The sequence below is a fragment of the Equus caballus genome, chromosome 15 (assembly GCF_041296265.1).
Source record: "Equus caballus isolate H_3958 breed thoroughbred chromosome 15, TB-T2T, whole genome shotgun sequence".
NCBI classification, from domain to species: Eukaryota; Metazoa; Chordata; class Mammalia; order Perissodactyla; family Equidae; genus Equus; species Equus caballus.
The window spans coordinates 85,023,661-85,046,630 of record NC_091698.1 but is presented as its reverse complement, the minus strand read 5'-3'; the positions used below and the strand labels follow the sequence as shown (position 1 = coordinate 85,046,630).

The 22,970-nt window shown below is 43.7% G+C and overlaps 1 protein-coding gene across 3 annotated transcripts in view; it reads left to right on the top strand.

Moving 5' to 3' along the window:
* The window catches only part of DPYSL5 (dihydropyrimidinase like 5), a 91,726-nt gene that overhangs the window by 13,307 nt on the left and 55,449 nt on the right, over positions 1-22,970 (top strand). Inside the window, exon 2 of one of the 3 annotated variants that reach the window (XM_014731254.3) lies at positions 14,723-14,805. The exons of the other annotated variants lie outside the window; for them this stretch is intronic. The gene's annotated coding sequence lies outside the window, so the exon portion shown is untranslated. The remainder of the gene's footprint in view (positions 1-14,722; positions 14,806-22,970) is intronic. 3 annotated transcript variants of the gene reach the window in all.

Below are 22,970 nucleotides of genomic sequence, written 5' to 3'. Positions count from 1 at the left end.
TTTTTTTCTGCTTGAGGAAGATTGTCCCTGAGCTACCATCTGTACCAGTCTTCCTCTATTTTGTACGTGGGTCGCTGCCACAGCATGGCTTGATGAGTGGTGTAGGTCTGCGCCCTGAATCCAAACCTGCGAACCTGGGCTGCCACACTGGACTTTAAGTACGCCATGGGGCAACGCCAGAAGCCTCAGTTGTTTTTTGTTTTTTTTCTTTTTTACTTTTTATTAAGATTATGATAGTTTACAACCTTTTGAAATTTCAGTTGTACATTATTGTTTGTCAGTCGTGTTGTAGATGCACCCCTTTACCCTTGGTGCCCACCCCCCCTTTCCCCTGGTAACCACTAATCTGTTCTCTTTGTCTACATGTTTAACTTCCACATATGAGTGGAGTCATACAGAGATTGTCTTTCTCTATCTGGCTTATTTCGCTTAGCGTAATACCCGCAAGGTCCATCCATGTTGTCGTGAATGGGACAATTTCATCCTTTTTTATGGCTGAGTAGTATTCCATTGTATCTTCTTTATCCAATCATCGGTTCATGGGCACTTAGGTTGAGAAGCCTCAGTTTTTAACCTTAAAAAAGTAATGCATTGTCTGCACTCTAGGTCACAGTATACTCTTTTTTGTTTCAATATAAAGTTATAAAGATTTTGGAAATTACATACAGTTGAAATATTTAATCCCACTGTGCTCCAGGAAGAGGGGTGCTGTTTGCCCCAAGCTCACGCATGCCACACTCCTTGGGCCCAGCCTAAAGGGCAGACTGAGACAATTCTGACAGCATCTAGATGTCCTTCTATCCAGAGTACGTGAAAATCCAGAAGTAGGATTATTTGAGTAGACAATTAAAGGGGAAGATGCTTAACATTCTCTGAGCATCTCCCGCTAGTCAGGTCCATGCTAAGTAGTGCAGGAAGGAAGAGGTGGAGGGAGGCACTGCCTTGAAGATTGTGTGACTGTTAGTGAGGTGGACAGTGTAACTAATGTGGGGCAGGGCCCACAGGCCAAGAGAATAATGTTGGCCATTAGGATCCATCAGAGGTCTTCCCTTGATGAGGTGTTTGGGGAAGAAGATACTCAGGCAGAAGGATGGATTTGAAATGGCAGAGGGGGCGAGGGACAAGGAGGGAGCTGCTTGGCTGCTGTGTCAGAGGGAGGCCTGGGCAGCAGGGGGAGGGGACAGACTGAAGAAGTAGGGGCAACTGAGCACATCCCAGCCCTGCGCTTCCATATCTTCCCCTTTGGGAGCCTGTGTGCTCAGGAGAGTAACAAGGATGGGGCCCAGGAGGATGGGAAATGAGGAGGCCTTGTCTTTATCTGCGTGAATTCACACAGACTCACTAGTTCCCCTGGGCTTCCAGACCACCCCCAACAATTTTTCTTTCCTAATGAAAATCAATGACAACACAACGACAAGTTTCAAAATATATTTAGTTTAGTGTGTGTTTAAAGTAAGAAAATCATGTGCATAAATGCCATGTGGTTTTTCTCTTTTTAAGCTTGTGTTAAAATAATCTCTCGTTCTTCCTTTCTTTAGAACCTTTGTTCGTGTCCTTCATGCTCCAGATAGCCGATAAATAGCACAGAAAATGCAATCTTTCCTCCTAATTGTAGAATGTTCTGTTCTCAGTTAAGATGTGTAGATAGGTTTTTGTTTTTGTTTTTAAGGTTATGGTGAGCTTGGAGAAATCAGCATATTTTATTGTACAAGAGTGTATTGTAATGGGCACGGCCCATGAGAAAGAGCGGGGGAAGAGGCTGTCAAGCAAGAGCCTGGAAAACGTACACGCATCAAGGCTTGTTTTGAGTTTTTCAACTCCTAAGAAGTAGTCAACACGTTGAGCATTTACAGGGCCCTGTGCCAAGTATGAGCACAGATGTTAACACAAAGATATCTGTACTGCACAATCCTCGCCCCTCTGGCAATCACAGCCTGAAATGCTACCAGAGGCAGAGGCTGGAGATTCTTGAAGGCAGGGATTCTGTAGTACTCATTTTGAAGTCCACCATCCAAGACAGTGAGGGGCATCTGGTGGGTGTCTATATGCTTGGTGGATGAAGGACACATAGGTTGGCCAGACGGAAGGTAGATACCCTGTGACCAGTGGGGCCCTAAGTGAGAGTGCCGGGTGGGGGCAAGAAAGAGAACGTCCAGGAGTTCAACCTGGGTTTAGACCCTGCCTTCCACACTTAACTAATGTTCTGTGTGATGTCAAGCAAGTTACCTAACCTTTCTGAACCCCACTGTTTTCGTTCATTGTCTTCATTCATTGCAGTGGTGCTGTGAGGATTAGAAATAAGGCACATCTGGTACTGTGCATGGCACGTAAAGGGGCTCAGTAAATTTGACCAGCCTTAAAGGATGGAGAGGTAGTTTTTGCCTCAGTGAAAATAATTGTATTGCTTCCTCTGCTCTTGGTTTTACAAATAATACATATTCACTGTGAAAAATTTAAACAATATTTAAAAGTATAAGAAAGAAAGTGAAAGTCACCTGAAATCCCACAACTCTAAGATAGCCACTATTTGCATTTTGGTGACCTTCTTTAATGCATCTCGTTATGTAGACAAATACACATTCTGTTTTAATTGTTGACTTTTTTTTTTTAAGTTACACTTTTCCCTCCTCCTCCAATATCTCTTTTTTTTTCCCCTGAGGAAGATTAGCCCTGAGCTAACTACTGCCAATCCTCCTCTTTTTGCTGAGGAAGACTTCCCCTGAGCTAACATCCATGCCCATCTTCCTCTACTTTATATATGGGACACCTACCACAGCATGGCTTTTGCCAAGTGGTGCCATGTCCGCACCCGGGATCCGAACCGGGGAACCCGGGATCCGAACCGGCGAACCCAGGGCCGAGAAGTGGAATGTGTGAACTTAACGGCTGCGCCACCGGGCCGGCCCCCCGATGTCTCTCTTTTTCACTAGTCTTTGCCAGCTAAATACTGCCTCCTCCCTCAGGAAACCAGTGTAACCAAACAGAGATGTTTTCACCCATATTTTACTCCATGCACATCATTGTGTATAAATATATATACATAGATATTTTTGCCCTTGTTTGTTTTCCAGAATGGGATCCTATTATGTCTATGTCTATGCGTAGATGTCATGGATACGTGTATTGGATTTCCGTATAGGTAAAATACATTGTCTCTACAACTTGCCTTTCTTATTACATCTTGGAAGAAGCTTTAAGTCAATTTGTATAGATCTAACTTAAAAAATTGCATGATATTCCATGGCATGGATAATGTGATATTGTGATATAATAAGAAATATATATTTGGCCTTCATCCCCAGGTCCTGGCACAGGGCTCCTAAAACTCTTGTAATTTCCTGATCGGAGTGAGAGGAGCATCTTTTGTTATTCATAATAGGCCCCTTTCAATCATATCCGAGTTTACACTAATAAGGTGTCTCTGCAGATGGGAACTGGTTGCCAAGGAAACCAACTAGGTGATTAGAAGGTTGGAACTTTCAGCCCCATCCTCCACCCCACCTCCAGGGTGGAGCTAGAGATTGAGTCAATCTCAAATGGCCAATGATTTCATCAATCATGCGTAGGTAATGGACCCTCCATTAAAACCCTGAGGAGTCTGGAGAGCTTCCAGGTTGAACACGTGGGGGTGCTGGGCCTGTGGTGCACCTGAAGAGGGTGCGGGGGCTCCACGTGCCCTCCCTATACCATGCCTGGTGCAGCTGTTGCATTTGGCTGTTCCTGAGTTGTCTCCAGGAATAATAAGTAAAGTGTTTCTCTGAGTTTGTGAGCCATTCTAGCAAATTACTGAGCTCGAGGAGGGGGTCTTGGGAACCCCTGATTTATAGTTGGTGAGTAGGAAGTATAGGTGACAACCTGGGACGTGTGACTGGCGTTTGCAGTGGGAGCAGTCTTGTGGGACTGAGCCCTTAGCCTGGGGGTCTGCACTAACTCCCAGTGGTTAGTGTCACAAGTGTTGTGAGGAGAGACAGTTTTCCTTCAGACAGTACCACAGGTTTTTCAGCCATTCCTCACTGACGGGCGTTAATTTGTTCCCAGTTTTTCCCGTACCACAGTGCTGCTGTGGACCTCTCTGTACATGTCTCCCTAGGTTCTCGGGCTTTTATTTCTTTGGATGGAGTCCTAGGAGTGGAGTTGCTGAGTCTGAGGTCTTTCTAAAAATTTTAATAGCAGTCTTTTCAGACTGTTTTACGGAAGCATGTAATAATTCACATTTCCATCAGCAACACCCTCACATCCTCCCTCAAGTCCTGCCAGTGTCAGGTATCACCTTGGAATTTTTGCCAGTCTGATGGACGTGAAGTCATAGCTTGCTGTGACTTTCATCCGCATCTGCTTGATTACTGAAGAAGTTGAACCTCTTTTCGTATGTTGTTGGTTATTTAGATTTGCTCTTCTCTGTACACTTACTGATACCCTGTGCCCATCTTTCTCTTGGTTGTATTTTTCCTATCAATTTACAGGTGTTCATAGCTGTCATATGCATTGCACGTGTTTTCCCAGGCCATTTATTGTTTATCTATTCACTTTATTTCCATGATGTCATCTACTTTACCAAATTTTAAAAGTTTTATTAAGACAGAAATGTGACTTTTCTTTTATGGCTTCTGGGTTTCCAGACTGAGTTAAAATGTCTTCCTTGCTCTTAGGTTGTACATGTAGTTTCCTGGGCTTTCTTCTAATGTTTTTATTGTTTTATGTTTTACATTTAAATAAATTCCAGATTTTTGTGTGTGCTGTACAGTAGGGTGCCAACTTAATTTTTTTCCAGACAAAGAGCCAGCCCCATCTTTTAAGCAAATCATTTTTCCCCTGCTGAATTGAAATATCACTTTTGTTGGATTTAATTGAAATCTGCTACCTAGCAGCTTATTCTGCTCTACTCCTCTATTTGTCTAATCATATGCTGATACCATACAGTTTTAATTGCAGTAATTTCATAGCATCTTTTAATATTCCTAAGGAAGTCTTTTACCTACCCCACAGTATTCCTTTTTATAATTTTCTTGGCTCTTCTCAATTCCCTTATTATCTATTTCAAAATAAGCCCATTGGGGGGCTGGCCCCGTGGCCGAGAGGTTAAGTCTGTGCACTCCGCTGCAGGCGGCCCAGTGTTTCGTTGGTTCGAATCCTGGGCACGGACATGGCACTGCTCATCAAACCACGCTGAGGCAGCATCCCACATGCTACAACTGGAAGGACCCACAGCGAAGAGTATACAACTATGTATTGGGGGGCTTTGGGGAGAAAAAGGAAAAAATAAAATCTTTAAAAAAAAAAAAATAAGCCCATTGGGACGTCTAATACAAATTCCATTATGTTTTAATTTTGGGAGAATTGACATTTTACAGTATTAGCTTTTCCCATCTAAGAATATATTTGTTTCATTTTGTTTAGATCCTGTTTTATGTACTTTGAGAAGTTCTATAGGAATCTGTGCCTTTCTTAGTTTTTTTTGTGTGAAACTGTATTAAGGTATAACTTACATACAATAAAATTCACCCATTTTAACTGTACAATTCACTGATTATTAGTGTGTTTAAAGAGTTGTGCAACCATCATGCAATTTAATTTTGGAAAATTTCCGTCATCCCAAAAAGAAGGCTCAAGCCCTTTGCAGTCGCTCACATTCCCACGCCCAGCCCTGAGCAGCCACTGAACAAAATAGATTTTGTTCTATTTTGCCTCTTCTGAACCATTCTTAGTGTTTTATTCTTTATGCTTAAGTGTTTCACAGTGTTTTTCACTATTGTGAACACAACATTTTTTCCTGTTTCTATTTCTAGCTGGCTGTCTGCTAGTATAGAAAAAAATATGTTGATTTTGTTATATTTATCTTGTAATCTGTTATCTTACCAATTTTCTCAGGTTTTCTAGGTATACAGTCATAACAATTTATCTCTTTTTTTCCATGTTTATCTTGAGGATTTAATTTTTTTATCTTATTGCAGTTTTTAGGAAATTGCAAACATTATTTAATAATCGTGGTCTGAGAAGGCATCCCTGCTTTATTCCTGATTAGAATATCTGTGACTCACCATCAAAATGTAATTTATTGATGACTCTTGATGAACTGGTGGAGGCCGGGAAAGTCAAAAGAAGTTTGAGAGAGAGTTGTCTTTCCACTGACGTTTGTCTTCTAAGCCTGGTATGAGGTAGTTATACATTTCCTGATCATCAGCTACAGCTGCACTGTGTAGTGCCTTAGCCGCTTAAAAATAAATACAGTTAGGAGTTGGCCCCGTGGCCGAGTGGTTAAGTTCGCGCGCTCTGCTTCAGCGGCCCAGGGTTTCGCCAGTTCGGATCCTGGACACGGACCTATCACCGCTCATCAAGCCAGGCTGAGGCAGCGTCCCACACAGCAGAACTAGAAAGACCTACGACTAGAATATACAACTATTTACTGGGGGACTTTGGCAAGAAGAAGAAGAAAAAAGATTGGCAACAGATGTTAGCTTAGGGCCAATCTTTAATAAGTAAATACAATTAAAATTTTAGTTCCTCAGTCATACTAGCCATGTTTCAAGTGCTCAGAAGCCACATGTGGCTAGTGGCTACCTCATCGGACAGCACAGCTCCTAGAGCATGGAATGGCAACCCATGCCTGGGGAGTCTCTGTCCAGCCTGGCGAGAGAAGAATGATGTTTGCAATTTTAAGGGGTTATTTAATAGAAAAAAGAATACGTGACAGAGCCCAAATGTGGCCCACAAAGCCTAAAATACTTACACTCTGGCTTTTTACAGATAAAGTTTGGTGACCCCTAATTGAGAGTGCTGTCTCCCCAACTGAGTCATTTGCATATAGCTTCCTTCCGTTCTTCATACTGTAATGCCATCTAGGTGACTGATGCTTAGTATTTTTCATTAAACAGGTTTGCCTTTTTAACTTAAATTTTTAAAAAATATTTTATCAACACTGTAAATGGAAATATTTGCCATAAATAAATAACTAGAAAAATAAATACAATGAAAGCCAGTCAACGTTATTAAATCCCAATAACAGACGCGACCTTGCTCTTCCCTTTGTTAAAAAGGGGAATTAGCAAGTGCTAGGTAATAGAAGACACACACCCACCAGCTGAACTGTTTTCCTTGATGTGATCAGACGTGTAGAAAAAGAACTGAAGAAGGAACCGCCTCCACACTCATGAGTCAATGTCATTTATGTCCCAGTACATGTACCTCTAAAGTTGTGTGTACACGGGCTCCTCAGTTTTGGAGCTCTAGGCTGAGGGGAGAGGAGATGGGGGAGCGTGAATTTGGCTTAGGGGCTGGCTAGGGTTGGCCTAACTAGAAGAGCAGTATGTAGACACCTTCCTTAGCATTTCCAGTAAAAGGATGAACCAGACGTATTTGCATTCTCTTTATAGTGTAGGTTAGAGCGCCAGATGTAAATTTATCATTGGACTATATCACTTTAACACTCCACAGACAAGTCATCACTAAGTTAGAGTTTAATGGTATTTCCTCAGCCTTTGACTGATGTTTGCTCTGCATTAAAAATGGCTGTTGGAGAAATATTTCTGCACCTTCTGCAAAACTGTAGTCAAATATTTCTATCATGTTTCTTATTTTCCTTAAAGAGTAATCCAGTAAATTCCTTCCAGGATTATCTACATAGAGAGCAGACCTGCTTTCTCTAAAACATTCTGACTGAAACCTTCTTTTGAATGTTCGCTTGGATGGAGGGGAGCAATGAATTATTTGGGGTTCAAAAGGCTTTTCCTGGTGGGTGACCCAGAGCCTCCCTTTTATTCTCTTTCCTTCCAAAACCATTTCCCCCTCTGCCTGGACTGCCAGGAAGCTTAGCATTGAATATAATTTCTACTAGATTATATCTGTTCTTTGTCTGATTTATCTTTAGCAATCCTCTTTTTAATGTATTTTTGTTGCTTTTAAGTCAACTTTGTTAAGGTGTAATTTACATACAATAGACACAACTATTTTCAGTGTACATTTCAGATAGTTTTGACATATTTATATACCTGAGTAATCACCACCACGATCAAAATATGAAATATTTCTATAACCCCCAGAAGTTTCCTTGTGCCTCTTTCTATTCAATCCCCTGTCCCCTCCCCCCACCCCAACCAGTGATGTGCCGTCACTCCAGATCAATATTTCTCCAACAGGGGAGAGTTTGCCCTTCAGGGGGCACGTGGCAATGTCTGGAGACATTTTTGGTTGTCCCAGCTGGTCAGATGCTACTGGCATTAGTTGGTAGAGGCCAAGAATACTGCTAAACATCCTTAAATGCACAGGATTGTCCTGTGCAACAATGAATTAACTGGCTGAAAATTTCAATCATCCCAAGACTGAGGAACCCTTCTATAGCTATAGATCAGGCTTGCAAATGATGGTCTGCATGCTGAATCCAGCCTGCATTGGCCCGTGAGCTACAAATGGTTTTAATTTATAGTCCTTTCTGATGGACTTCTTTTACTTAGCATGATTTTTCAAGGTTCATCATGTTGTAACATGAATCAGTACTTTTTTTCTTTTTCTTGCTGAATAATATTCCATTGTATGGATATATACCACATTTTGTTTATCCATTCACCAGTAGATGGACATTTGGATTGTTTCCAGTTTTTGGCTATTATAAATAATGCTGCTATGAGCATTAAATGTAAGTTTTTTTGTGGACGTATGTTTTCATTTCTCTTGGGTATATACTCAAGAGTGGAATTTCTGGGTCATATGGTAATTCTCTTTCTTTTTGAGGAACTGCCAGAGTGTTTTCTAAAGCAGCTGCATCATTTTTCATTTCCACTGGTAGTGTAGGAGGGTTCCAGTTTCTCTCCACATCCTCATCAACACTTCTCATTATCCATCTTTTTTATTGTAACCATCCTGGTGGATGTGAAGTGGCATCACATTATAGTTTTGATTTGCATGTCCCTGATTGCTAATGATGTTGAGCATCTTTTCATGTGCTTATTGGCCATTTGTATATCCTCTTTGGAGAAATGTCTATTCAGATCCTTTGCCCATTTTTAAATTGGGCTATATGTCTTTTTATTACTGAGTTGTAGGAATTCTTTATATATAATATCAGATACATGATTTGCATAGTTTTTTCCCATCCTCTGGGAGTTAGTTCCTTTTTATTACTGAGTATTATTCCCTGTTTATTTGGAATTAGTACTATATTCACAATTTGTTTATCCATTCACCTGCTGGTGGACACTGGGTTGTTTCCAGTTTGGAGCTATTATGGAAAAGTTACTACCAGTATAAGTCATTGTGTACACGTATTTTTATTTCTCTCTGGCGAATATCTGCAGAGGGGGACTGCTGAGTAGTATGGTAAGTGTATGTTTAATTTTGTGAGAAATTGCCAAAATATTTTCCAAAGTAGTTGTACCATTTTACGTCCCCAGCAGTGATGCACGAGAGTTCCACATCTGTGCTAACCTTGATATTAGTAGTCTTTTTAAGTTTAGCCATACTAATGGGAATATTTCATATTTCTAGTGGGCAATGATATTTCTTTCTGGTTTTAATTTGCATTACCCTGATAACCAATGATGTTGAACATCTTTTCATGTGCTTATTTTCCATTTGAATATTCTCTCTGAAGTCTCTTCAAATCTCATTTTTTGCTCATTTTTTATTCATTGTTTGTCTTCTTATTACATTACAAGAGTTCTCTTTATATTCTGATATAAGTCCTTTGCCTTGCGGATATGTTTTACAAATGTGTTGTCCCAGTCTATGACTTGCCTTTTCATTTTCTTTTTCTTTTTTACTGAGGAAGATTCGCTTGAGCTAACATCCGTTGCCGATCTTCCTCTTTTTGTGTGTGAGCTGCTGCTGCAGCATGGCCACTGACAGACAAGTGGTCTAGGTCCACGCCCAGGAACTGAAGCTGGGCCACTGAAGCAGAGTGCACCAATCTTAACAACTGTTGCCAATCTTTTTCTTCTTTTCTTTTTTCCCTGCTTTATCTCCCCAAACCCCCCCTGTACACAGTTGTATATCTTAGTTGCCGGTCCTTCTAGTTGTGGGATGTGGGACGCCGCCTCAACGTGGCCTGATGAGAAGTGCCATGTCCGCGCCCAGGATCCGAACCCTGGGCCACCGCGGCAGAGCGTGCGAACTAAACCACTCAGCCACGGAGCCAGCCTCACCTTTTCCTTTTCTTAACGGTATCTTTCGAAGAGCAAAAGTTTTTTATTTTGGTAAAGTTCCATTTATCAATTTTATCTTTTAGGGTTCATGTTTTTTTTGTCCTGATCCTAAAGACTTTCTTCTAGAAGTTTATAGTTTAGCATTTATGATTAGGTCTATTATCCATTTTAAGTTCATTTTTTTCCCTACATGGATATCCATTTGCTTAGCATCATTTGTTGAAAAGACTACCCTTTCTTCCATCGAATTACTTTGGCACCTTTGTAGAAAACCGATTGACCATGTGTATGTTGGTCTATTTCTGGACTCTATTCTGTACCACCCATAAATGTATCTGTTCTTAAGCCAGTACCACACTGTCTTGATTACTGTAGCTTTATAGTAAGTCTTGAAATCAAGTAGGGTAAGTCTTCCAGTTTTTTCTTTTTCAAAGTTGGTTTGCCTGTTCTAGGTTCTATGCATTTTTATATAAATTTAGAATCAGCTTATCAATACCTATAAGAAGACCTATTAGCATTTTCAATGAGGTTGTGTTGAATCTCTAGATCAAATTGGGGAGAATTGACAACACTGTTGAGTCTTCCAATCCATGAACACAGTGTATTTCATTTGTTTAGTAGTTCTCTAATTTCTCTCAATATTGTATAGCTTTCATTGTACAGGTTTTGCATGTTTTTTTGTTAAATTCATCATGTTTTTTGATGATGTTATAAATGAGATAAATGTTTTAATCTTGTAAACTGCCTTATTCTGCCGATTCTCAGAAAAGCAATGGATCTCTTGATAAACTGCAACAGAAGTGGGCAGATTGGGGAGGGCTAGGACTGGAATGGGTGGGGTGGGGTGAGGGGACAACTAGTCATAGACATTGGAGCGCCTTCATTCCTCTGGGCAAAGCACCCATTGTGGTGGAGGCCACAGCTGGTAGCGACCCGAGCAGGCATGTGTCAGAATACAGCAGGTAGAGCACTGTGACAGGAGTGCAGGCACAGGAGGTGAGAGGAGGCAGTTGATGTCAGGAGAGTGTGCTAACAGGTGTAGGGCCTCAGACACATATGAGCAGGCGCAACTGCCTGGAGAAGGCTACCGGCAACAACAAGGAAGGGTGTGCCAGCCTCCTGGGAATGAGATAGCAGGTCTTTTACCAAGCAGGGCTTGGGCACAGGGAATCAGGTACCCGATGTGGAGTCTGGGGTCCGACCCTCAGCAGCAGAAGATTGGAGCGCACAGTCAGGGCTTGTCCAACGCCAGGTGTTCTAACCTGGAGTCTCGGTGTGTTGGATCTGGTCTTTAGACTTGCCCTCGGGGACTGGTCCTTGGCCTGGACTGGGGGTGAGGAGGAGGCTGCCAGGGACTGGGAACCAAGGGAATCTGGCCAGTCCTTCTGGGAAGCAGAGGGGAATAAATTGTAAGTATTTATAAAAGTAATTGGGCATCTGTCATCAGTTCCAACTCCACCTCTCTTCTGGCAGGAGCAGGTAAACAAGAAAAAGAGGCAATGCTGGCATTCAGAATGAATTAAATGGGCAGACAACCAGACTTCCCGTTGCTCCTATTTACTTGCTTTCAAGAGATGTAGACTTCTCTCTTTTGTTGGCAGTTACTCAGCAGGTGCTTCACAGCCCAGCAAAGGCTGAAGGAAAGGCTCATTACCTCTTTTTGTTTAAATGAATGAAGGTATCTCCACTTTTTCAGACTCAACCTCCAGGAAAAACCTTTTGAAACCCAATCAATCAATTGCTCCATCTCTCTAACCATTCATTCAAGGCGGGCGGCAGCCAGATGGGCTGGGTTAAAGAGGGTGTTCTGCTCCTATTTTGCGGCTATTTGAGAAGACGCTGTGTTGCCTGGGGCCCCAGTGAACAGAAAAGAGGAAGGGAGCCATTCACTATCACCTGTCGAGGTGCCCTATCATTTGGTGTCCTCATTGAAGATGATGCCCCTGCTGCTGGCTTGGTCCCAAGGTAGGGGGTGGGGTGTCTTTCACTGAGATGGGGGACGCTAGAAGAGGAGCCAGATGGAGACAGAGCGTGAGGAGCTTAGTTTTAGATGCGATGAGTTAGGAGGCCAGTGAGACATTGACAGAGAGACATCCAATAGGCCTTTAGATGTATTGGTTAAACAAATGTGCAAGAGATGTTACTTGTTAGTGAATTGCCTGCCCTGGCACAGACTTCCTCAGAGTCTACTCTGGTGCTGTGGCCCCCCTTGACCAGGGCTATTGTTGATTCCACAGCTGTTTGATTATAAAAATACTTTTATAGTCAAATAGTAAGGAGAGATTGAGTCCTGCTGCGGTTCTCTTTCTCTGACACAACTGCGGTTAATAGTTTAGTGAATAACCTTTCCAGTTTTTTATGCAAAGAGTTCATTTCTATATGAGTTTTCATACACACATATATGAATATATATGTGAGATTTCACCTATGTATGAGTATATATATATATGCATATGAAATCTCATACATAATTACACAAGTAGATACGCACCCCGTGGGTCCTGTTCTGTAGCCTGCTTTCTTCACTTAGTACTGTGTCATAGATAAACTCCCGTGTCAATGCTTGAAGATTTATAGGATCCTTTTCAATGGCTGTGTAGCTTTCCATTGTGTGAATGCACCATTATTTATTTAAACAATCCTCGTGCTGACAGAACTTAAGCTTGTTCTCAAAGTATTTGCTATTTTAAACAGCAATGCAACAAAATACCCATGTAATAAATTTTTGTGCAATTACTTTTGTCCAATTATTTCCTTACAAGAAATTCTTAGATGTGAAATGTACATTTTAAGTTTTCATGTAGATTTTCGGATTTCCTTCTGGTAAGATTGTACCAGTTTGAACTCCTACTAACAGTGTGTGCTTTTCTCACCAGCTCTAGGCTTTGTTCTCTTTTTTCTGTGCCATTGCAATAGGTAAAAAATGTCATTTCATTGTTTTCATTTGCATTTCGCTGGTTATTAATAAAGATGAGCATCTTTTCATTTACTTATTAGCTATTTGTGTCCTCATCCCCATGGGTTGCCTATTCATATTCTTTGCCTACTTTTTCTATTGGAGTATTTGTCTTTCTCTTAAGATTTATAAGCGCTCTTACTCATTACAGATAGTAATTCTTGGTTATATGTTGCAAACATGTCATAACCAGTTTTTATTGGTCTTCCTTAAAAGTCGTTTGTGGTATCTTTTGCCGTATCACAGTTTTTCACTGTTATATAGTCACATGTAAATCAGTTATCTTTTATGGTTTCTGGCTTTGGATTATGCTAAGAAAACCTTAACTCACCCAAAATTTATAAACACATCTTCGTATGTTTTCTTCTAGTACTTTATACTCTTATTTTTTATGTGAAATCTAATGATGTCACTTCGTTGCTTGTGGTAGTAGCAACCCTTCCCGCCACACCCAGCTGGTCCATCCTCCTGGCATGTCCAGCCAGGCCTGGGGGATTTGGCCCCTGTCTCCTCTCCAGCCTCGTACATCAAATGCACCAGCCATCCTGAATGCACTGAGCTAGATCGCACTGATCCAGTGCAGTCTGGATGCCCCTGTTGGGCTCCCCAACCCCCGCCCGTGAACTCCTGAGCAACCATCAAGGCTCATCCAGGGCGCATCCTCTGAGAAGCAGTCCTCTATCCCAGTCAGTGTTAAGCACTTCTGCCCCTCCGGGTACTGACACAGCCCTTCTCTTAATTCATATTGAAATTTTTGTTTATGCGTTTCTTTCCACTGTGAACTTGTGAGCTCCTTGTGAGCTCCTCTGGGAGTTAGTGCAGGATCAGGCACTTAGCTTAGTCCCATGTAGTCAGCACTAAACCTGCCTCTGTAATCCGGTTTGCATTTTAGCAAGCTCATTACGCTAACGGTGTGGAAGCCGCAAGACCAGTTAGAAGTATCCAGCGAATGGTGATGTCATAGTCCAGCTAGATGGTAATGGCCTGAACTGAGGCGGTGGGTTTGGAGAAAAGAAGACAGATATGCAACAGATTTAGGCAGAACAGACAGTGCTTGAGTACGGTGCTGTGTTTGAAACGTCTCCTAAATGTTCAACCCACAAATAAATCAGAATGTTAGCCCATTAGCATAGTCCCGACCTTTTGATTCTGGTATTATCTGGTGGTTACAATTACCTCTACTCCTATTCCTTTCCATAAAACTCTGTGACCTTGGCTAGTCATCACCTCCAGTCATCATCTGTCAAGTGGAAATAGCTTGTCACTTCCAAGGGCGGTTGTGAGATTGTTTCAGTTGAATGCCATGTGTAAGATCCTTCATGGCCCCTGACACATGCTGCACTCAGTGAGTGTCAGTTCTCTGGTCTCCTTTCCCTCCTTACTTTGCCATCTTCTGACAGATCTGAAGGATTCCTAGAGAGAGAAGCTGAAATCAGTTTTTATTGGGTTTCCACAAATCACAGGCGTGCCCTGGACAGCTGGTCTCCATCTGTCCACACCAGCTCTCCGCTCTGCTCTGTTCGTCCATCCTGCAATTCTTGCTGTCGTCCCCAGTCTGTTTTCCTTTTCCTCCGGAGAACCTCCCAGCATTCACTCCTTTCTCAGGTCTGCTCCTGCCTTTTCTGTTCCACAGGCACCACCTAATTAACCCACGACCTCCTCAAGCCTGGATTACTGCAGTCACTATTCTCCCAGTCTCCACTCAACCTGTGCCAGGTAAAGAAGCGGGAAGACCAGTCTCCAAATCATGTTTTGTCCCCTGACCTTACTCAGGATCCCTCTCTGAATGTTCCTGGTGTCCTGTGCTCCGTGGGTCACATTTAGAGACTCTTCCTCTGCCTGCCTTGACTTCACCCCCTGGCTCTCCAAGCTGCTTCCTCATCCCTGTCTAATCCCTCCGCCCCAAGGCAGTTCGTCTGCTTGCGATGCCATCCCTACTTACTTACTTCTGCCTCTTATCTCTTCTTTGTCCCAGAGGATGCCTGCTTTGTTCCTCTGCCCCAGGCTTTGCACCAAACACCCTCACAACCAGCACAGAACTCTCTTTTGTGAAGCCTCCCTGCCCATCGCTAGTAGCCCCTTACTGTGGCTGACACTTTGTACATGCAGAGTGCTTTCACAGCGCTATCTCCTTTGATCGATCCTTGTTCCTTCCTTCAACCAATATTTAATGAGTTTGCTCTGCATGCCAAGCCCTTAGAAGGATAAAATAAGGCACAGGCTTTGCTCTCAGGGAGCTCCAGTCTAATACCTATGAATTCCAAGCACAGTTTCTTCAGCCATAAAATGAGGATAATAAGGCCTAATTACTTCGCAGGGCTATCGCAAGATTTATGTGAAATTGTCTGTGAGGCTGACACATAAAGAGCTTAATGGCAGTGATGTGCTGATGGTGTTGATGCCCACTTTACAGCTGAGAAGACAGGCTTGGAACAGTTAAGGGTGTGCCCCAGTCACACAGCCAGAGGGCCACAGCCAAGTTCTGTGCTTGTGGCCCTGCCCCACCCCATCGCCCACTCCATTCCTCCTCATCCTCACCCGTGCATCCTTTGCATCCTCACTCGCTCCCATTCGACTCTCAAAAACAGATGTCTGAAATGCAGGCACGATTGGGCCCTAGACGAGGGACGTTGGTCATTTTCACCCCTAGTCCTTTCTGTAAGCTTCCTGAGCGTGCCCATTTGGCCTGCCACTCTTGGTGGGCACAGGGCTTCCCACATGTGCCCAGCTGTCTCACCTGTGTGAGTTTGTCCCCAGCAAGGCGATGATTAAGCTCATGGTGGCTCACCCGCCTTGCTGCCCATCTCCCCATAGTTGGGTTCCGTTTGTCCTATATTTGTGCTAGCACTGATGAGATTTGCTTCTGAGGCTCCAAGAATTCTGGATTGGGATAAAAATATTTGTTTGCCTCAGTGATGGAGATGAGCCAGGCCCACGAGAAGGCAGCTGTCAGACGCAGGCAGGGGATGGGGGACGCCATTGGTCGGGCGGAAGCATTATAATGTGTCAAGTCAATGGCAGGTAAAGGCGTTGCATTTGGGAGAGAGAGCTGGAAAGACATTTTAAGCACAAGATGAAATATCTGTTACCTCTCTGAAAGAGGCTTCTATCACAGAGAAAAAAGCTTGTGCCCTTCTGAAATCTATTTCAGAGTTGAAGTAAGGGAGGAGATTGGTTTGCTCTCAAGCCCAGTCCTTTTAGGAAACCTTCCCAGAAGGTGGCAGGATGACAGCAAGACTTCCTGAAAAGAAGAGGAAAAGTTTTTCACCTTATTTCACTTTTCTTCAAACAACATGTGGTTTAAATTACCATATTTATTCTTCACTATAAAATCAATATAATATTATATAGAAAGTGTGAAAAATTAGAGGGGGAAAATCACCTATAACCCCATAAGACAAACCTTGTTTATTTCATCTGGTCTGTTTTGTGCGTGTGTATTTTTACATGGTTGTAATAATACCTGACATATCATTTTTGTACATTGGCATGAGGTTTGTTTTTTTAAAATGTTTTATGAGATACATACAGAGGAGCAGAAAATATATGTACAATTTAAAAGAACAATTTAAAGCAAACACCCGAGTAACTCCCACCCAGGTAAAAGTCTAGAGTATTTGCAGCTCTTAAGGAGATTCTCCCACCCTCTGCCCCTCCCCAAACATAGCGCACCCCCCCCCTCCCCTGGAGATAACCACCATCCTGATTTGTCTGATCATCATTTTCTTGGTTTTTTTTCATGGTTCCACCACTATATGCCTAAACACTATAATTCACTTTTACCTATTTTGAACGTTATATAAATGGAATCATACTGTATTTACTATTTTGTGTCTTGCTTCTTTCCCTCAGGTATTGTTTGCGAGATGTTGTATGTGGCTGTAGTTAGTTCATACTAATTTTCAATTTAAAAGAGAAAGAAAGTAGAAGTTTTGTATTTCCCCTCAATTTTTATCCCAAATCTAGACTTTCTCAGGTAGCCCAAGTTTGTGATACTTTTATAGTTAGGAAAACTCATTCTCTTCCTTGTTGGTGACTTTCCCCGCCCGCCACCTGAGCGTGCCTGTCTCCGACCGGGGAGAGTCTTGGCCCTCCCTTTCTGGCAGTGGGCGCTGACCCCCTCCACCCTTTGGCTGGTGTTCTAGGAAGCAGCCACTCTGGGCTGCTGGAGGCCCTCGAGCTGCAGCTGCCGTTCTTCCAAGGGAGCTGATGGAATTATTTCTGGGGCCTGGAGACAGCTGGCGAGAGTGTGGAAAGCACAGCAGGGCCAAGGAATCTGCCAGAAGCTTGGCCACGGGGAGGATTGTGGTGGTGATGGTGATTCTACTGGTCACAAAAAGCCTGGTGTTCTCTGGCTGAAGCCTCAGTGAGGAGCAGGAATTCTTGTCCCCAATGCTCACATTGCCTCCCTCTGCTCCTCTTCCCGGGCTCTGGAGGAGCCGGGCTCATGGAAGGGGGATTTACTCCTATTTGTGGTATTTGCTGGTGCTCGGCCTCCCCAAGCCTCAAATGAAAAGCCTCCTGACCTCAGTAAGTGAGCACTTAGGAGCTCGGTTTCTGCCCAGATGCCCAAGACGTGCATGCATGGGCTAGGATGCCCACGTAGGCACATGCCTGCGTCAACACGCAGGGAAGCCTGTCCTGTCCCCACGACACACACACTTGCACGCACTCTCCGATTTGCCTTCCGACAACTGCCCTGTCGCTCTCATAGCTAATCTTGTTGAACAGGTGGTCTGCAGCTCTGTTTCTTACCACCCTCTCACAGCTAATCCTTTGGAATTTCGCTTTTGCCCTCTGTACTGATGGTGCTCGCTCATTAAGCCCAGCCACACTGCGCCAGGCCAGGTCAGATGAACCTGCGGGATTAAAACCTCTTACTTGATCTTAGCCTGTTAAGGACTCAGCCCTGTTGGATTTATATATGCCTTCCCAGAAGCCAGGCCCTCCTCTTGGGCTCCACTTGGAGCAGCTCCTTTGTCCTGAACTTGTTGTTTGTGCTTTCTCTGGAACGGGCCCTTGTCCACATTCACACCAGTCACAAGGATAGATTGGGGGCATTTTTGCCTCCCTTTCCTCTTACTCCCCTGAAGAGGAGGCCCTGGTGCTGACCCTCATCTGTAGTCTTGCCCTTTCTTGACCTACCTGGCCCTGTTCCACCTTCTCTACTGAGTGATGACAAAGGTAATGACAGTATTCCAGATGCAGACGCTTCATGGTCTTGTACAAGTGGTCCCCAGTTACAAGCACTGTGGGGCAGCCCCCACTCAAAATGACCCCTGCCACCGATAGGCTTGATCCTGCCCAGCCCTGGGTTAATGGAACGGGGCCTGTGGGGCAGTGGAGGCCTCCCGACTAGCCAATAGGTGCAGAAATGGTTTATGGCTACCGGAGGAGGGATCCAGTGATTCAGGGTGGGTGTACCATCGTCCACAGCCTCTCTGCCCTCCATGTGCTACGCCTCGGCCTGACCGGCCCTTCTTCCTGTCCAGGTCCCTGGTCTCCAGGTCCCCAGTAGTCCCTAGAGACGCCTGAGACCCGGAGGAAAGATAGAGGACCTGCCCTTTTACCTTCCCCGTTCCTCTCCCCACGCCTGGGCTCTACTTCCAGAATCCCTCAAAACATCTTACACAAAACTCCCAGGTGACCAAAATCAGGCCCACCACTCAGACCATTCTCCAGGATGCTGACACTGGCCTGGGTCGGAGGGGAATCTAGGAAGAGTCCCGGGTTTTGGGGTGGGTGATTAGGGATGGTGTAAGTTGGTCTGGGACGGTTGACCATTCCCGTGGAATGGTCCACCTGGCATTTGGGTAATGTTAAAATGCCCTCACTCCCTCATTATTAGCATAGAATAGGTTCTCAGGTTCCTGCTTACCTGGGAAAGCAGAGAACTGGGTGGTGAAGAGATCAGGCAGAGGACAGAGGAAGTGTGATTATGGGATGTAGGGAGAGGTGGTCATGGGGTAGGAACAGCCGTGATCTTGCCTTTTTTTTTTTTTTTTACATGTTGCCTAATTGTTGTTAGTCATTAGTTCATACAAATTGACTAGAGAAGTGGTTATGTCTGAAGGGGGATGTGGGATGGGACAAAAGAGGTGCGGGGACTTCATCAGTAATGACAATGGTGAGTTTACAGGTGTTTGTGTCCTTTTACTTTACACCTTACATATATGTTATAAATATTACTTTAAATCTACTCAAGAGTTGATAAAACAAATTAAGAATTAATTATAAAATTATACTGTGCTTTAATATTAGTTAGGAATTGTTTAGTGCTTTACTACTTAGAAAGCAATTTTTTTTTTAGGAAGATTAGCCCTGAGCTAACTGCTGCCAGTCCTCCTGTTTTTGCTGAGGAAGACTGGCCCTGAGCTAACATCCATGCCCATCTTCCTCTACTTTAACTGTGGGACGCCTGCCACAGCATGGCGTGCCAAGCGGTGCCATGTCTGCACCTGGGATCCGAACCGGCAAACCCCGGGCCGCCGAAGCGGAACGTGCGAACTTAACCGCTGCGCCACCGGGCTGTCCCCTGAAAGCAATTTTTTAAAAAATTAAATTTATTGACTTGAACCCTTAGCTACTGCTTACTCACCTCAAACTTCCCTTTTTGGCTTTTGTGTTCTTTTGAACCTTTACCTTTAATTTGTTCTCATTTTTCAACTCAAAGAGATTCCCTTTCCAGAATCATCCCAGGACAGGATGCTGTAAGTGTGGGCACCCCTACTCCATTTAGGGATGGCCCTCCCATCGTTCTGTTTCTCTTTTGTGTGTGCTGATCAGAAGAAAAATAGCTGCATGTTTTCATTTTATTTTCCAAACTCCTGCTATATATTGCCTTTGGATCCTTTAGCAAATGTTATTTGCTTGGAGCAAGGGAAAAGCCATCCAGTGTGTCCCCAGTGACCTGCACTGGCTTCACCTGCCCCACCTGTTACCGCCCTGGGCTGCTGTTTGGGTTGGCTTAAATGGCACAGATCCTTCATGTCACAGGGCAATTGTGTAGCTCTCGTCCTGCATTGACCAATTATCTGTAAAATCACACATTTTTCTGTGGATTCTACCAAAAGAGGAAATGTGAGTCTTAAACCAATACCTATCAAGTTAGTTTTAAGGTCTTTATGCGAAAAGGGTCCCCTTTGCACCAAGAAGGGCTCTCCCATGTGTCTGTACTGAGCCCCCGAGTCCCTCGGCATCCTCCAGCTGAGCTGCTGGCAGGAGGCAGCTGTGCAGGACAGACTGTGCATGCTCTCCTTGTCTCACACCTCCCTGCAGGCACGGGGGAACTGGGGAAGGTGATGACAGAAGCAGGCGATTCCAAGACACAGTGTTGGGGTTGGCATTTCCTTGGCAGGACTAATGCTGTGCATCTTCTAGGAGTGTGGGGGGTGTGCATTTCATGAACAAGAAGCAGCAGCTGCCATAACCTTGACTGCCCACTCGGCAAGATGCCACCTGTGCAGTTCTGCATTGGAACTGCTCCACAGCAGTAAAAAAGACAGGAGGGTGGGCGGTGCAGGAAATTTTCTGTTATCCAGCAAGACAGTTACTGGATAGTGGGTAGCAATAATTGTTACTATTTTAAACATGAAGGGGATTCTCATGAAAGACTGAACTCCCAGGTTATAGTGTTGGGACCCCCTCCCACACCCAGAAGTCCCCGTTTCTTCAGCTTGCACATCACCTTAGTTCTAACCCATCACTGGTTCAGGAACATAAGGAATCCATGCCGCAGAATCAGGAAGCTGGGGGGCACAAGCTGTGTACAACTGGGTAAATCTTGGCATATCAAAGATAGCCACCATCTTGCTGTGGAAGGCATCGTCGCTTCTCTGAATAAATTGTAGAATTCTTAAGATCCCCATATTTGCAGCATAACAGTACTCCGTTAATCCTGGACTGATTCCCTTCGATTCAAGGTCACTGTTGGTCAAGTCCGGGGACTGGAGGGAAAGTCAGGGTAGACTTGATGAATCTATGCAGCTCTAGAATTATTCTTTCTAACAACATTTAACTATCTGGCACTTTTTTGCATTTCTGCCTGGGAGGACAGACATGTGCTTTGACTTCTTCCATCTGCATTGACAAAATAGCTAATCAAAGTTCTTGGTTAAACAAATGGGAATCTGGGCTACAGCCAGAAGTCTTCAGAGGAGGTGACGTTTATTTTAAGGCCCTGTTGTTACTTAATGGTGATTTGATTATAATGTTCATTTTGTCTAATGTAGTATCTTAGTCACCTTAGGCTGCTGTAATAACAATACCGTAGACTGAGTGTCTTTAACAACAAAAATTTATTCCTCATAGTTCTGAAGGCTGAGAAGTCTAGGATCAAGATGCTGACCTGTTCAGCTCCTGGTGAGGACTGTCTTCCTGGCTTGCAGACAGCTGCCTTCTTTCTCTGTCTTCACACGGCAGAGAGAGAGAGAGATCTCTCGTGTCTCTTCTTTTCTTTTGAAGTATAGTTGACGTACAATATTATATTTGTTTCAGGTGTACAGCATAGTGATTTGGCACTTATTTACATTACAAAATGATCACCCTGATAAGACTAGTTACCATCTCTCACCTTCCAAAGGTATTACAATGTAGTCGTCTATCTTCCTGATGCTGTATATTACATGCCCATCACTTCCTTATTTTATGGCTGGAAGTTTGTACCTCTTATCCCCTTCACCTATTTCACCCTTCTCCCTACCCGCCTCCCCTCTGGCAACTACCAGTTTGTTCTCTGTATCTGTGAGTCTGTTTCTGTTTTGTTTTGTTTCATTTGTTCATTAGTTTTGGTTTGTTTAGATTCCACACAAAAGTGAAATCACACATTCTTCTTTCTCTGTTTAGCTTATTTCTCTCAGCATAATACCCTCTAGATCCATCCATTCTCGTGTCTCTTCTTGTGAGGGCACTAATCCCATTTATGAGAGCTCCACTCTCATAACCTAATTACCTCCCAAAGGCCCCACCTCCCAATACCATCACACTGGGATTAGGACTTCAACATATGAATTTTGGAGGAATGCAAACAATCTATAGCATTTAGTAAGCCAGTGGGCCAGATATTGGCTCTGTGTACACAGTTATTGTATTTTAGAATAAAATGGGGGACCTGAAGCATCATAAATTAGTAAAACTGATACTGGCCTTCTCTAGACCAGGATCACTACAAGAATGTCCTCTGAACATGCTGCCCCCACCAGAGCAGGGGGAAAGACAGCCAGTGGCATTTGTCGTGCTTAAGCGTGTGTATTTCAACAATTGTGCTCAAATCTCTTCCCTTTTGAGGGACTCTCCTAAGAGGCCCAATATATTTTGCCCGCTCACCCACCCCCCTCACTCCATCGTGTCCACACATTCATACACACACAGACAGCAGGCTCGCTGTAGAAAAAGATGCTAGTAACATCTTTCCTTTGTTTATTTTAGCAAAGACTAGCAGGGGAAGTGTAGGAATGACATGCTAATGAGGTTACTGGGGGAGGTGAGAAGCATAATGAATGTCGACCATCAGCAGTGAGCGGGGACAAGGAAGGACGGGGAGTATTTAGAAATGTAGAGAGATGTGGGGAGGATACTGGTGTAAGAAGACATTCCTACAGTCACCAAACAGCTAGTCTCACCAATTCACAGCTCTGGTGCATGGTGAGAGATACCCAGTTTAAACCAATCCCTAAGTTAGTTTTAAAGTTTTTAGGGAAGAAGTGTCCCCTTTACACTTTAGTTACTTAGCAGTGCAATTATTTGTGTCTCTTGCTGCTAGAGTGAACTTCTTGAGAGCAAGGCCCTCGTTTTCTTTAGAGTTGTCTCCAGTTTGACGCGGAAAGGAGCGAAGTTACAGAATACTTCACACAAATCTTCATTTTAAAAATATTCTCCAACGG